Raw genomic sequence first — 13,684 nt, forward strand, 5'->3', positions numbered from 1 at the left:
TGGTTAATCAAACTGGAGACTTAGATTGGGCTCTGATAATTTACTCTTTGCCCCAATTTCTCCTCACCGAGGTCTTTCCTCTTTAGGCCCTTCACCTCTGATCATTTGCTGGCCACATCCCCCTCCTTCTCAGAGTCTAATAGAAACAGAGGTTGAGGCAGCATGTATAAAACACCTTATGACTGATTGCCATAGTTAGCCCCAACCCATCTACACCAGTGGTTCTCAAACTTGAACCAGCATCAGAATTACCTGGAGGCTTGTTACAACAGATCATAGGACCTCACTCTCAGAGTTTCTATTCCGCAGGTTTGGGGTAGTTCTAACATGTTCCAGGTGATGCTAGTGGGACCACACTTTGAGAACCACTGCTCTGCACAAAAATAGTTCCTCCTGTGATGTGTGAATGTGCAGTTCTGGTGTCCCAGCTGTGTGTCCTCATTTAGATTTGGGAAGAAATAAAAAACAGGAAAGGTCACTCCTTTCCACTGGCTTACCTATAGCTCACCAGTGTCCAGCTTTCTGTCTAGCCAACAATACCCGGTCAGGCTCCAACCCCTCATAGGTGATATGCATGCCACTACCAGCAGGATTGGCACATCAGAAGCTTGGCATTTCACTTCATCTGTACTTCCCAGAGCAGACATTCTTGTGGTCACTTCTGTCAACTTCCTGTGAAGACTTAATTGGTATTAAAGAACAGGCATTAGAAGAGCCATGCTAATTACTGATTCCTCTTCCAGTGTTTCTCAACAGGGCAATATTAGCATTTTAGACTAACAATCTATATGTACAAAAAGCCAGTGACTGTAACGCCGTAACGACCTGAACAACCGGCCGCTATGACACCCACTGCAGCCAGTGAACTGGCTCGTTCTGGCCCCTACCACTCTGATTGGCCTGCAGCCTCTCCCCCTGGCTGGCCCCACCCCTGATTGCCCCCCTTATCCCAATAGAGGGTGGGGCCGGCCAGCCAACCTCCTGCAGCCCCTCCCCCCAGCTGGCCCCACTCCCAATGAGCCCCCAACACCCTGATCAACCCAAGGCCCCTCCCCCCAGCCAGCTCCACCCCTGATAGGGTCCCCCACTCCAATCAGGGACAGGGCTAGCCGGCCAACCACCCATGTCCCCTCCCCCCCATGCTGCTGGCCCCCAATTGGCTCCCCTCACCCTATTTGGGGGTGGGGCTGGTCAGCCTACCACCCACAGCTTCTCCTCATGGCTGAACCTGCCCCCAATGGCCCTCCCACCCCAATTGGTGGCGGGGCCCACTGGCCAATCGCCTGCGGCCTCTCCCCTCAGCTGGCCCAGCCCTGATTGGGCCCTGATGGGGGCGGGCTGACCGGTCAACCTCCTGACATCTCTTCCTGCCCACAGGCCCGGCCCCGATCTGCCCCGATTGGGGCCAGGCTGGCCGGACCCCACCCTTGCATGAATTTGTGCACTGGGCCTCTAGTTCTTTATAATGAGCATCTGTTTAATGTAGGATATTCACCATTCTGTCCCTTTACCCTGTCCTCAGTCATTAGAGCAATCAATAATCCCACTGCCCCCCAGTACTGCTCCTTCTCCCACCTTTCCCTCTCCCACCTTCCCCACAGAATGGGGGACAGCACAGCTTTCCTCTGAGGACCACTGTGTCTTGTACTAAGCAACTAGACGTACACACCCTGCAACCACATTGCTTTAGCTCCCTACAAAAATTCCAAGTCTTATTTTAATATTTTCTTGCTTTCATTATATGTTGATATTAACAAGTGACCAAATGGCAAATAATTCTTTGTGAAAACTCTATGGGTGTGATTGCCCATCGTGATGTCCAGTCCTTTGTGGAGATTAGCACTGGTGGAGGGCCCTGTTTCCTGATGAAGTGGCTTTGCATCCTTGGAGATAGATGTAATGGTTGATAAGGTTGCAAAATTAGCTTAGAATACTATTTTGCATATATTACCAGCTTTTATACAGTTTTGGTTTTTAAATAATCAGTAGCTTACTTTTTTACATTTTCTTGTGAGTAACGCCAAGTCCTTAGAGAAGCATCTTTGGTACAGGTTGAGTTGTGAAAGGGTTATAGGAAGGAGTGGCCTAGTCAGCCAGGCAAAAAAACAGATGTGGTGGCGCAGCCAGGGCCTCTCGTGTGGGCACAGGACAGGTGCTGGGCCTGCGGCACAGGAGGAGCAGCAGGCAAGGAGGCTCTTTTTGCTGGCGGCGAGTGGAAGGGTGGCTTGTGAGGATGAGGTGCCAGGTGTGCTCAAGCTGGAGGTAGAGTCGAGAGATCAAGGAACTATGAGCCACTGACAGGCCTGAGCCCTCACCGGAGAGTTCCAGGCAGCAGATGGGCTGAGCTTGCTGGGCCAAGAGAAATTCTACTGGGACCGACTGGTTTAGCCCATGAGAAACGCAGAAACCATTACTTATAGAAACTCCATCCTGCTTTAGCTCCCACCTGGCCCTGTGACCACACAGATTCCCAGGAGCAGCTGGGTGCAGATGGGCTGGCACTCTTGGTATCAGCTTTCTGCTGAAGATCCCTGTCCCGGTGGAAAAGAACATCTCGCCGCGGGGCTGTAACAGCGTGGGGATTCCACCCTTCCTCTGATGGGCCGGTCACTTCCATTTCCTCCCAAAGCATGCCTCATGGTGTGGAGAGACCACCACCCTAGACCTAGGGTCTCCCCGTCAAGACCTCCTGTGCAGTTTAAGGGATGTATAAGGACCTTTTGTTGTGAATGTCTCTGCTGAAATTCCACCATGAGAGCTTGATTTCCTCCAGGTTTACAAACTAACCTTTGCAAATGAATAGCTCTCTGGAAGGGCTGCATGTAAAGGGCTCAGAGAACAGTCATTTGCACTTTTGAGAGAATTGATTTACTACTTACTGTAAGCATTTGTTTCCCTCTGAAGAAGTATGTAAAATCTGCTGTGGAGGGAAACAGGAGTTTCTGAAGGGAGAAGGGGTGGACTGCAGGAGCCTGGGCCAGGCTGAGGGCAGAGCCCTGTGGGCTACCTGGGTGGGGGCCCTGGGGGAGCAGGGGATGTGGGCTAGACCCTAGGGCAGTAGAGCGGATCACTCACTTCTGAGGACAGACCTCTGCCAGGTGTGTGTATTTTCTTCCTGTGCTTTCAGATCCTCCTTCCCTGGCCCTGTCACTGAGTGGGGCCCTGGATTGCCCAGGAGCCAGCTCCCTCCAGAGGCTCCAATGGGCCACCTAACCTGCTCATGACCTTCCTCCCTCACCCCTGCCAGAGCCTCTCCCCAGACTCTGCGACCTCACCCCAGCTCCACCCTCCTCAGTTCTCCACATCCACCTTCTGTGGAGGAAGAAAGCACCTCGTTCTGGTTCTCCTGTAACTGTTGTTCTAAACTCTAAACCCAGACCCCCCTACAGTCCACAATAGAAGCAACTGTTGTCTCTGGGACTTCTCCACGCAGCCTCTCTGAGAGATGTGCTCCTCCCAGCTGCTCCCACTCCCTTTTGCATGTCTGTCCCCGACTTGGCTTTCCTTTTCTCCTTCCCACCAGGAACCAGCCAGGTGGCTCCCAAATTGGCTGCCTCTGCTGCAGTTCAGAACAACTTTAGGCACTCCTAGGCCGAGGGCTTCCTGAACCTACAGGGAGGCAGACCTCTTTCCTTGTCCTCCCCGCCCAGTTGCCACAACAAACAGCTGAGGAGACGGTGAGTGAGCAAAGTTTAAACTATGCTGTTGACCATTCCTCCTCAGTCCAACCTGAGGAGGCTGCAGGGAGGAGACCTGTGTGTCTCCCTGGGCTGCCAGGAGAGACCCGTGCCCCAAGGTGAGCTGGCACCTGGTCAGGTGGCCCAGGCAGGTGGGGGTGAAGTCAGCACGCTTTAGCTCTGCTTGTTGACCTTGGCTTATTAGCTGGTCAGAATTCTAGAACTGGTGTGGGAATGGTCGTCGGAGCCAGCCAGGGAACCAGGTTGATTGAGTGCCTGCTGGGTGCCCTGGCGTCTGCTAGAAACTGTTCACACTGCCAAACTCTGCTTGGTACTCCCATCTTCCAAATTGGCAAAAACCGCCCTCCTTCTGATGCTCTAGGAGGCTGCCCTGATGAACACTATTTGGTTTTGATTTCCTTCTGGCTTTGTGGTTTTTTAGCAAGCAGACATTATCGGGCTTGGAGCACAGGTAGAAGTCTGTGTTAATAGTGGGACTGAGCTATTGCAGGGCCTGGCCAAGATTTCCCATGAGCCCTGCTTCCCAGACGTGGTCATCTTCACTTTGTTCAGTGAGAAGTTCCATATGGGCATAGTATTGAGAGAGTCTGTTTAACAAAGATGGTGCCTTTTTTGGGCTTCTATACAATGATAAGTATTCTCAATAATGTGAGTGATCTTTTGGGGCAGGGGTCCATTGCTTTCTGTAGCTTTGGCTCATGGGGAAGATGGTTTACCTCTGCTTCCTCATTGTCTCCTTAGGGTCTCACAGGTACAGCACTTCAGGGTCATCAGCCTGGGGGCACTCTGTTCATTCTTAGGGCAAAGGAGGCTGACCCAGTTCTAAATAAACAAAGAAAGTGAGGAAGAGGAGGAAAAAGAGTGACTAGAGAAAGGAAGCATGGCCTGCAGTTTTATAAAGCTGCTTTGATCTAGAGTCCCACCTCTGAAGTGAGAGAATAACTTCTTAAGACTACTTCAAAAAACAAAATAAGAATGTAGGTTGTGCTGTTTTGTTAAGAAAATAAATCCTGAAACTTTAAAGGAATTTTTAAAAAAGTGACTGTAAGGTTGGACTCTAAAGTGGCTGATAAAGGGAAAAAGCAGTGTCCTATTACCACTTGAAAGAAAACACAAACCCTATGGCTGAGATGGGAGGCATTACTTTAGGATTCAAGGGAGGCGGGATCAAAGTGTACACTATATATGTGAACATGGTTCCCTTGAAAGGCAAAGCCTGAAGGCACATTGTGAAGCAGCAGAGGCAGATCAGCGGATGGAAACATTAATACAAGCCCCTTTATTGTAGAGGTAGGTTTGCCTTGGCTAAGGTCCAGTGCTCCTTTTCCTGCTCAAAGAGGAAACAGGCCTCTTGAGCAAAGGCGTAGCAGCACACCTGTCAGTGTGGAGGTGGTTCTGAACAAGGTGCCCTTCTCTGGAGTCCCTTAAAGTCTGAGCTTATGGGCCACTCATAGATGAAGCAGGAACTTTTAGCAAGACACATTTCTTTTTTTTTTTTAATATATTTTATTGATTTTTTTACAGAGAGGAAGGGAGAGGGATAGAGAGTTAGAAACATCAATAAGAGAGAAACATCGATCAGCTGCCTCCTGCCCACCCCACACTGGGGATGTGCCTACAACCAAGGTACATGCCCTCAACCGGAATCGAACCCGGGACCTTTCAGTCCGCAGGCCAACGCTCTATCCACTGAGCCAAACCAGACATGGCAAGACACATTTCTTGATAGACTTCTCAACAGGGCAAGTATTTTTTAATCTCCTCCACACATTTTTTCAGAGATGCCTGTGGAAAATCCCTTATCTGAATTCCATAACCTTAATGAAGATGTTCATTCTGCTGTGTGTGAGTGTGTGTGTGTGTGTGTGTGTGTGTGTGTGTGTTTATTGATTTCAGAGAGTGGGAAGGAGAGGGAGAGATAGAAACATCAATGATGAGAGAGAATCATTGATTGGCTGCTTATTGCATGCCTCTACTGGGGATGGAGCCCAAAACCCAAGCATGTGCCCTGATCAAGAATCGAACCATGACCTCCTGGTTCATGGGTCATTATTTAACCACTGAACTGGGCCATTCTGCTTTTGATAAAGTAACTTTGAACAATAAAGTGTGATATTCTATCACATCAAATTATATTCACATAGGCTTCATTGTGATTCTTCTACTAAATGCAAGTGTGTCTTAGAGAACTTTATATTGCTTCATATATAACTTGTAACTAAGTATGGGGTTTAATGATACAGTAGTCCCACCTTATCCATAGTTTTGCTTCCTGCGGTTGCAGTTACCTGTGGTCAACTGTGGTCTGAAAATATTAAATGGGGAATTCCAAAAATAAACAATTTACAAGATTTAAATTGTGTGCCATTTTGATGAAATCGCAAGGCATCCAGCGCCATCCGGCCTGCAATATGAATCATCCCTTTGTCCAGTGTATCCACACTGTATACGTTCTCTGCCTGTTAGTCACATAGTACTGTCTAGGTTATCAAATTGGCTGTTGTGGCATCTCAGTGCGTAGTGCTTGTGTTCAAGTAGCCCTTATCCTATATAATAAAAGGGCAATATACAAATTGACCCTCACAGTGGAACCACCGGGAACAACCGGTTGCTATGACGCGCACTGACCACCAGGGGGCAGATGCTCAATGCAGGAGCTGCCCCCTAGTGGTCAGTGCGCTCCCACAGGGGGAGCTCCACTTAGCCCCAAGTCAGGCTGACAGCTGTGAGCGCAGCAGCGGTGGCGGGAGCCTCTCCTGCCTCCTTGGCAGCGCTAAGGATGTCCGACTGACGGCTTAGGCCCGCTTCCCGTGGGGAAAAGGCCTAAGCCATCAGTTGGACATCCCCCAAGGGCTCCCTGGCTGCCAGAGGGATGTCTGACTGCCAGCTTAGGCCTGATCAGACATCCCTATGGCAGCCCGGGAGCCCTCAGGGGATGTCCACCTGCTGGCTTAAAAGAAGCTGGCAGGTGGACATCCCCTGAGGGGTCCCAGACTGCTAGAGGGTGCAGGCCGGGCTGAGGGACCCCCCCCCCCCACCCTGAGTGCATGAATTTTCATGCACCGGGCCTTTAGTTTAACTTAATAATGGCCCAAAGAGCAAGAGTAGTGATGCTGGTGATTTGGATATGCTAATGAGAAGCCATCAAGTGCTTCCTTTAAGTGAAAAGGTATGTATGTATAGGAAAAAACACCATATAAATAGGGTTTAGTACTATCCGTGGTTCCAAACATCCACAGGGGGTGTTGAGACATATCCCCTTTGAATAAAAGGGCATTACTGTATTTCTTCAAAAATTGAGCGTTAGGGCCTTCATCAGTATTATATCCATCTCTTATATTATTGTTTCTATGAGAAATTCCGTCTCCTTTCCAAGAAAAGAATGTAATCCATGTCAACGTGGTTAACATTGATCTAATTAATGTTCATCATATACTCCTTGCTCTTGTGTAATTTCCATTCTCATGAGAAAGGAAGACAGTAATGTCTGGCATTGAATTTATTGTACAGTGAAGAAAAATAGAGCATGGTTAGGGGATGGAAGGATTGGGGTAGAGGGTTATTTTATATAGGATCTTCAGATAGTCAAGGGAGGTCTCTGTGGAGATGAGATGTGAGGAAGTGAGTCTTGAAATCTAGAGGAAGAACCCTATTCAAGGCAGAAGTACTGGCTACCGCAAACGTTCTAAGGCAGGAGTGCACATGGTGTGGTTGGAGGAACAGCAAGCACTGAAGTGGATGGTGTGGCACAACATGATAACAGGTGAGTTTGGAGCAATAGTTAGGGCTGGGTGAGGTGGCCTTATAGGCCATGGTAAGGAGTTTTGATTTTATTCCGTGTGTAATGGGCAGTCATTGGAGGGTGTTGAGTCAGGGAGCGTCATGATCTGACTGCTGTGTGGAGAATAGACTGTAGGGAAACAGGTGTGGAAATAGGGGAGCAGTTTGTAGTGCTTTAAGAGCATGATGCTGGTGGCTTGTATGGCTGGTGACATGAAGGTGGAAAGGAGTGATCAGATTGAAGGTAGAGCCAACGGGAGTTGCTGGTGGATTGGAGTGGAGTGAGAAAGTGAGGGAGGGAGCAAGCGGTGGCTCGTAAACTGACTATTTGGATGGATGATGGGGCCTTTGCCTGGGTGGGAAGTGCTGCGGGAGGAACACATTTGGCTGGGGAATATTCAGCGATCTTGTTTGATAAACCAGTGGAGATATGGAGTAGACGGATGGTTGGCAGAGAGGTTGAAAGGGGAAATGTGCTTGGGAGTCTTCGACTTCTAGGTGGTATATAAACCCATGGGACTGGATTTGATTCCCTCGGGAGTGAGCACACCCATCATTTAGAGACCAGGAAGGGGAAGTATGAAGAAAAATGAGAGGAGCGCAGCATCCTACAAACCAAGAGAAGAAAGTCTTTCCATTAGGAGGGGGTGGGCCTTTAAGTCAATTATCAAGCTGTGTCCTCTTGATAATTTCCTGGTTTCTCATGTACTCACGGGGCTTGTCCTCTCCCATTTGCCTGGGAGCTCACTGAAGCCAGGGATTATGTCAGGTTCTTCTGCTTGCGCTTGGAGCCACTCAAAGCTGTGACCTAATTGCCTACTGGCAAAGCTGTGCTATGTGCAGGTTGAGGTACAAGGGGACACTTCCTTGTAGGAGCTACTTTTGGAGTTGTCTATCATGGGGGCTGTGGGACAGTGTTGCTGAGGAAGGGGTAGGACCAGTCCCACTCTAGACAAGGAGGCTAATGATGTTCCAATTCTGAGTAGAAAAGATTGGGTGGCAGAGGAGAAGACAGATGGGAGGAGCAGGAAGCAAACACAGAAGTGTCAGACTCTGGATTTAGGGAACTATTAGCCTCTTAAATGTAGTCACTAATACAGCGCCAACCTCAGAAAGAACGGCACTGAAAGGTCAGTATGAGCTCTCTGAATGGTCATTGATTGAGCACTTGGATTCTGTACCTTCCACCTCTACAAAGTATATATGACACCTGCTGTGGCTGAAGAAGGGTGGAGGAGCCTCTCATGGCTTTCCTTAGAGGCACCTGATTCAGAACCACCAGGTCAGATCCTCACAAATAATAGAATCCCAATGGGACCTGTGTCTGGGGAGGAAGTCTCTGGGCAGTGTTTCAGGACAGTTGTGGCCTCTTCCCTTGACTGGGTTCCATTTGTCTGTGTCTAGGTGGGGATGGGACCTGGGCCTGAAGGTGTGGCTGTCCCTGACTAGGGGCATTATCTGTGATGGAACAGCCTAGAAGACCATTACGGGCTGGGCACATTGGGAGTTAATCTGAATAGGGAGAGAGATGAGTTTTCTGGCAATCGGGAGTCTACTACGTATAGGGTTTGGATCCTGTTCTGTCTCTTACACACACATGGTGAAACCAGAGGACCCGTAGGATTATAGGAAAGCATAGGAACAGTCTCTGGTTGGGGCACTGTGAGAACTTTGAAGAGATGGAAGGCCAGCCTGAGGAGGCAGGACCAGAACTTGAGAGTCCTCTACAGCACAAAGGAGATTCTGGTCCTGGGATGTGGGTGGATCCCTGGCCCTGCAGAGTTTAAACTAGTAATAAGCCTGCAAGCTGAGGGCCCATCCCCTGGAGTTATCCTGGGAACCTAATTACTAAACTTTTCCAGGCGATCCCTGATCATGGGGCCTGATAAAGTCCAAGCTTACTGCTAAAACTATGTTGAGATAAAAGCTGTTTTTGTTCATTTTATACCCATTAACGCCATCACAGATTAATTATTTTTCAAAAGAAAGAAAACTGCCACAGTTCTGCAAGTAACTTATAAACAGATGTTGAGGTCTTGGGACATACTTAAAAATATTTTAAGAAATCTTTAGACAGTAGGATTTATTTTAAATAAATCTAAAAATAACCCCCCTCCCTAATTAGAAAGATGAATAAGAGAAAAGCATTGTAGTTAAAGAGATTTATTGGCTTATTTATTTTCATTTATTTTTGAAAAGAATCATGACTTATAACGTAATACCAGATGTTGAGACCTAGATTTACTCAGTTTTGTAGTGGAGAGGGAGGGTAATTATAAAATGCTTAGCTGAATAGTCAATGGGCATCAACAAAAAGCTAGAGTTTATCATGCACATGAATCCTTGAACTGAAAATGCATGACAGGGGTGGCAGGGACAGTGGTAAAGACCACATGGAAGATTTAGAATGACTGACAGCTTGCATACCTACCATCCTCCCACTAAACTGGCTGGGATGAGTTGAAATTATATTTTATAACATTGTCCCTAACTGTGTTCCTTTCTTTCTTAATGCCCGAGGTGAGTCTGGAGCACATACATGGCAGTATTTACACTTTTCTGTTCCATTCAGATCTTAGCTTGCTCAGGGTTATAGCTTTAGAGGTTCTAGGCCATATTTCCCAGAAGGACGTGGGTGTTCTTACCGCTTTTTTCTAACTACACCAGCTGGAGTCCTGCTGACCTTCACCTTTGTCATATCTACCAGGTCACACATCCCCACCTTTTTTTGGGGTGGGGAGGGAGAGTGGGAGTGGTTAGTAAGAAAAGCCCACTCAGTGCTCTCAGTGGAGGGTGAGGAGAGAATGAAGAGCATCCTAGGATGATGGTAGAACTTAAAATTCTTTTGCCACAAATCCAATAAAGGTAGAAGCTTGTGAGTTTCGTGGGCAAAGGAGGTTTACAGTTGTAATACAAATAACACAAGAGTTAATAAAAAATAATACAAGAATGAACTCTGTTTTGTGTACTTACAACTGTGAACCTACTTTTGTCCACCCCTGTACAAATCCAGTGTCTGATGCCATGGATGAAAATCTCGATTTAGACCGATGGTCTACCTGGTATGACAGGAGGAGTGAGTGGAATGAGAAGAGAGACTAGAGTCTGTGTGGCTCAGACAAGGGAGCTTGAAAGGGGAACTTCAAGTCTGAAAGATGTCTTACGCCAGAAAAAGTGTTAGAAGGACCACAAATGAGTGGAACTTTTGATTAAAATCAAGAAGATGAAAAATCAACATGAATAATAAGGGAATAAATAAGGAGAAAGCCTTCACTCAGAATTTTTAAAAAACCAGTTAACTATGGACAGAATGTAATGGGGTTGATGATAGTTTAAGATAAGGACTGCGGGGGTGGGGGGCTGGGGGAGGGGGCGTGGAGGAGTGTATTTTGCCACCATCTCTTTTCTAGGTTGTTGTTAATAACAATGGAAGGTCTAAGATTTCACCTACTTGAAAGCGAACAAGTTATCCTGCCACAGTTTCATGACTGCTCATGGAAGACTAGACCCAAGGGTTGGGGACAAAGGACGTTGATTCACAATAATAACCGGAACCAGGGCATCAGCATTTTCTTGCATTGGTTCTATGAGCTCCAATCTGCCGAGGGTGATACAGAAGGCCAGATGGCACCTGCACACACAGTGGCGAGAAATCCTGAGCTTAGGGAACAGGTTTTTTCTAATGAACAGTAAATGTGCCTGTGCTTTGCTCCAAAGGCAGGCACTCTCTCTTTCTTCCAAGGTTTATGATACAGCTATTCTTGAAAAGATAGTTTGGAACAAAGGCTGTCAGTGGTCTCTGACTGACCTGCAGAACAGTCAGAGACCAGGAAGGAGGGCTCCCAGCCACAGCATCAGTACAAAGGTAAAGGAAGCTGATGTTTATTGTCTCCTTGTTATGCACCAACCCCTGACCAGGAGGCTTCTCATTCCTTACCTCATCAAAGCTCAGAGGTTGTATTGTTATTTTATCAGTAAGGAAGCTGGTGAGTAATTTAATTGGAATATCCAGATGCAGGATTTGCATAGGTATTATATACTTCTGATATACTAAGCATTGTTCTAAAAAGAAATAGTTAAAACTTAATTAGAGCCCTGACCGGTTTGGTTCAGTGGATAGAGCATCGGCCTGCGGCCTGAAGGGTCCAGGTTCAATTCCAGTCAAGGGCATGTACCTTGGTTGCGGGCACATCCCCTGTAGGGGGTGTGCAGGAGGCAGCTGATCGATGTTTCTCTCTCATCGATGTTTCTAACTCTCTATCCCTCTTCCTTCCTCTCTGTAAAAAAAAAAAATCAATAAAGTATATTTAAAAAAAAACTTAATTAGATGTTTATCAGATGCCAGTTCTAAGAGTTCTCCATGAATCGATTGATGTAATTCTCATAGCTAAGATTATGAGGTGCTTAGGAGGAAACTGAGGCACAGTGAATGATGGGCCTGGGATCCAAACCTACGCATTGACCACTTTGCTCCTGTGTTCTTTCTTCAGTCCTCAGAGTCATACCCAGGGAGTCATGGTGAAACTAGTGTGTGCCAGAGGATGTGGAAGTGTTTGGAAACAATGCCGAGTAGGAACAGTGGAAGGGGCCAAGTGTGTTTTGTCTGCAGAAGGGTAAAGGATAAATGATGACTGTCTTCAAATATTTGCAGGCATGTCTTGTAGGAAAATAGAGTTTACTCTGTGTGACCCCAGGAACAAAATTGGGTCCAGGGAGCGGGAGGCATATCATGGCTCAGCTCAGGAGGGAATGAACTGCTTGTGAGGGTGGGAGCTTTCTTCTGCAGGGTTATCTGGGTGATCACCTTTTGGGATGCCCTGGCTGGGCTCTCTCTCGAGGGCCCCACAAAAAGCCCCTCTGTTTCTGCTCTCTACAGAAGCTGGGTGATGGAGGCGGATAGCCCTAATGAGGTGCTGTAGACTTCTCCTAAGAGAGCAAGCCCTGCTGAACACAGTGACCCGAACTCCCTCCCTGCCATTCCTTCCTGTCTCTTTTCTGAGAATTCTCTACTGTCAGACATGCCCAGAGAGAGTTCCTGCATGAGTGACGGGGGTGTCCTGACTCTGGGGCACCCTGACCTGACCTGCCCTAAGTGGGCTGGAAGAATTCATCTCAACTGCATCGCTAGGCCTGCAGTTCCTGGCACCCATAGGTCTGTCTGTCTCACAAGGGGCCCACCAAGATCCTGGCTAAGTCCTGCCTCTAACCCTGATGGCATCACCAGCCTCATGGCTTGCTAGGCTCTGGCAATTGTCTGCACACACACCAGGCTCTCTGTTGCCCAGTTTGGGACAGAACAGAATTCTTCTACTGCGGGGAACATTGAATTAGATTTCCATGGTCTCTTAAGTGTATCTGTAGTTCTGTGGTTCACTTTTTCTTTGTCAATAGCCCACACTTTAAAAAGCAAAGAGGAAACAGGTGTCTGGGTCCAGCACTACTCTATGAGGACCTGACTGTGGCCCCTAGTCTTGCTCCAGTCCTGAGCAGAGCAGGTCTGGCCCAGATGCAGGTGCAGGGAGGAACCCTGGGAAGGTGGGGAAAAGAATTGGGGAGATGGTAAGGAATAGGAGTGGTGGTAACTGGTTTAGTGGCATCTGTTCCACTTACCCAGAAACATCTTCTGTTGGAAGCTAAAGACTCCCTAAATGTGGTCTCAATTAGCCTGTGCATATCTATAAAATAATTATATTTTCTTCAAAGAGTTTTAGGGAGTGATGTAGCCCAAAGTAAAGGGTGTGATTAGGATCTGATCCTGAAATAATGTCTCTGCTATCCCAGATGTAGGGAGTACTAAAAATATACTTAAAACCATGAGAATTCTTGGTTTATTGGACCCATCTCCTTTTTCTCTCAACCTCCCTCCAGAAAGTGAGAGAGTGAAGAATTGAGCCAAAAATCTTTAATTATCCAGTCTGCTGACATTATTTATCTGCACCACTGATATTAAATCTGGACATCATTCCATTTCAATCACAGAGCTGAGAACAACCTCTACAAATTTGGCCTTTGTCCTTCTGCTGGTTGCTGTTTCCTACCCTGCCCCATCCTCCCTCAGACTTCTTCAATTCCAGAGCTCTCTGTGGCACCCAAAATTACCTGTCTCTGGAATGTGGATACTTCAGGAAAGTCCCTGAACTATGTGTGCTTATCCCCAGTTCTGTTCCCCTAAACTCATCTTGGCCATTTATGGTTGAGTTCTGGCA

The 13,684-nt window shown here is 47.5% G+C and overlaps 1 protein-coding gene across 3 annotated transcripts in view; it reads left to right on the forward strand.

Annotated features, from left to right (window-relative positions):
• MYLK (myosin light chain kinase) overlaps nt 1–13,684 on the forward strand; it is a 264,544-nt gene that overhangs the window by 56,024 nt on the left and 194,836 nt on the right. The window contains exon 2 of one of the 3 annotated variants that reach the window (XM_079766799.1): nt 3,524–3,677. The exons of the other annotated variants lie outside the window; for them this stretch is intronic. The gene's annotated coding sequence lies outside the window, so the exon portion shown is untranslated. The remainder of the gene's footprint in view (nt 1–3,523; nt 3,678–13,684) is intronic. 3 annotated transcript variants of the gene reach the window in all.

This window comes from Cnephaeus nilssonii (genome assembly GCF_951640355.1).
Source record: "Cnephaeus nilssonii genome assembly, chromosome: 3".
Lineage (NCBI taxonomy): Eukaryota > Metazoa > Chordata > Mammalia > Chiroptera > Vespertilionidae > Cnephaeus > Cnephaeus nilssonii.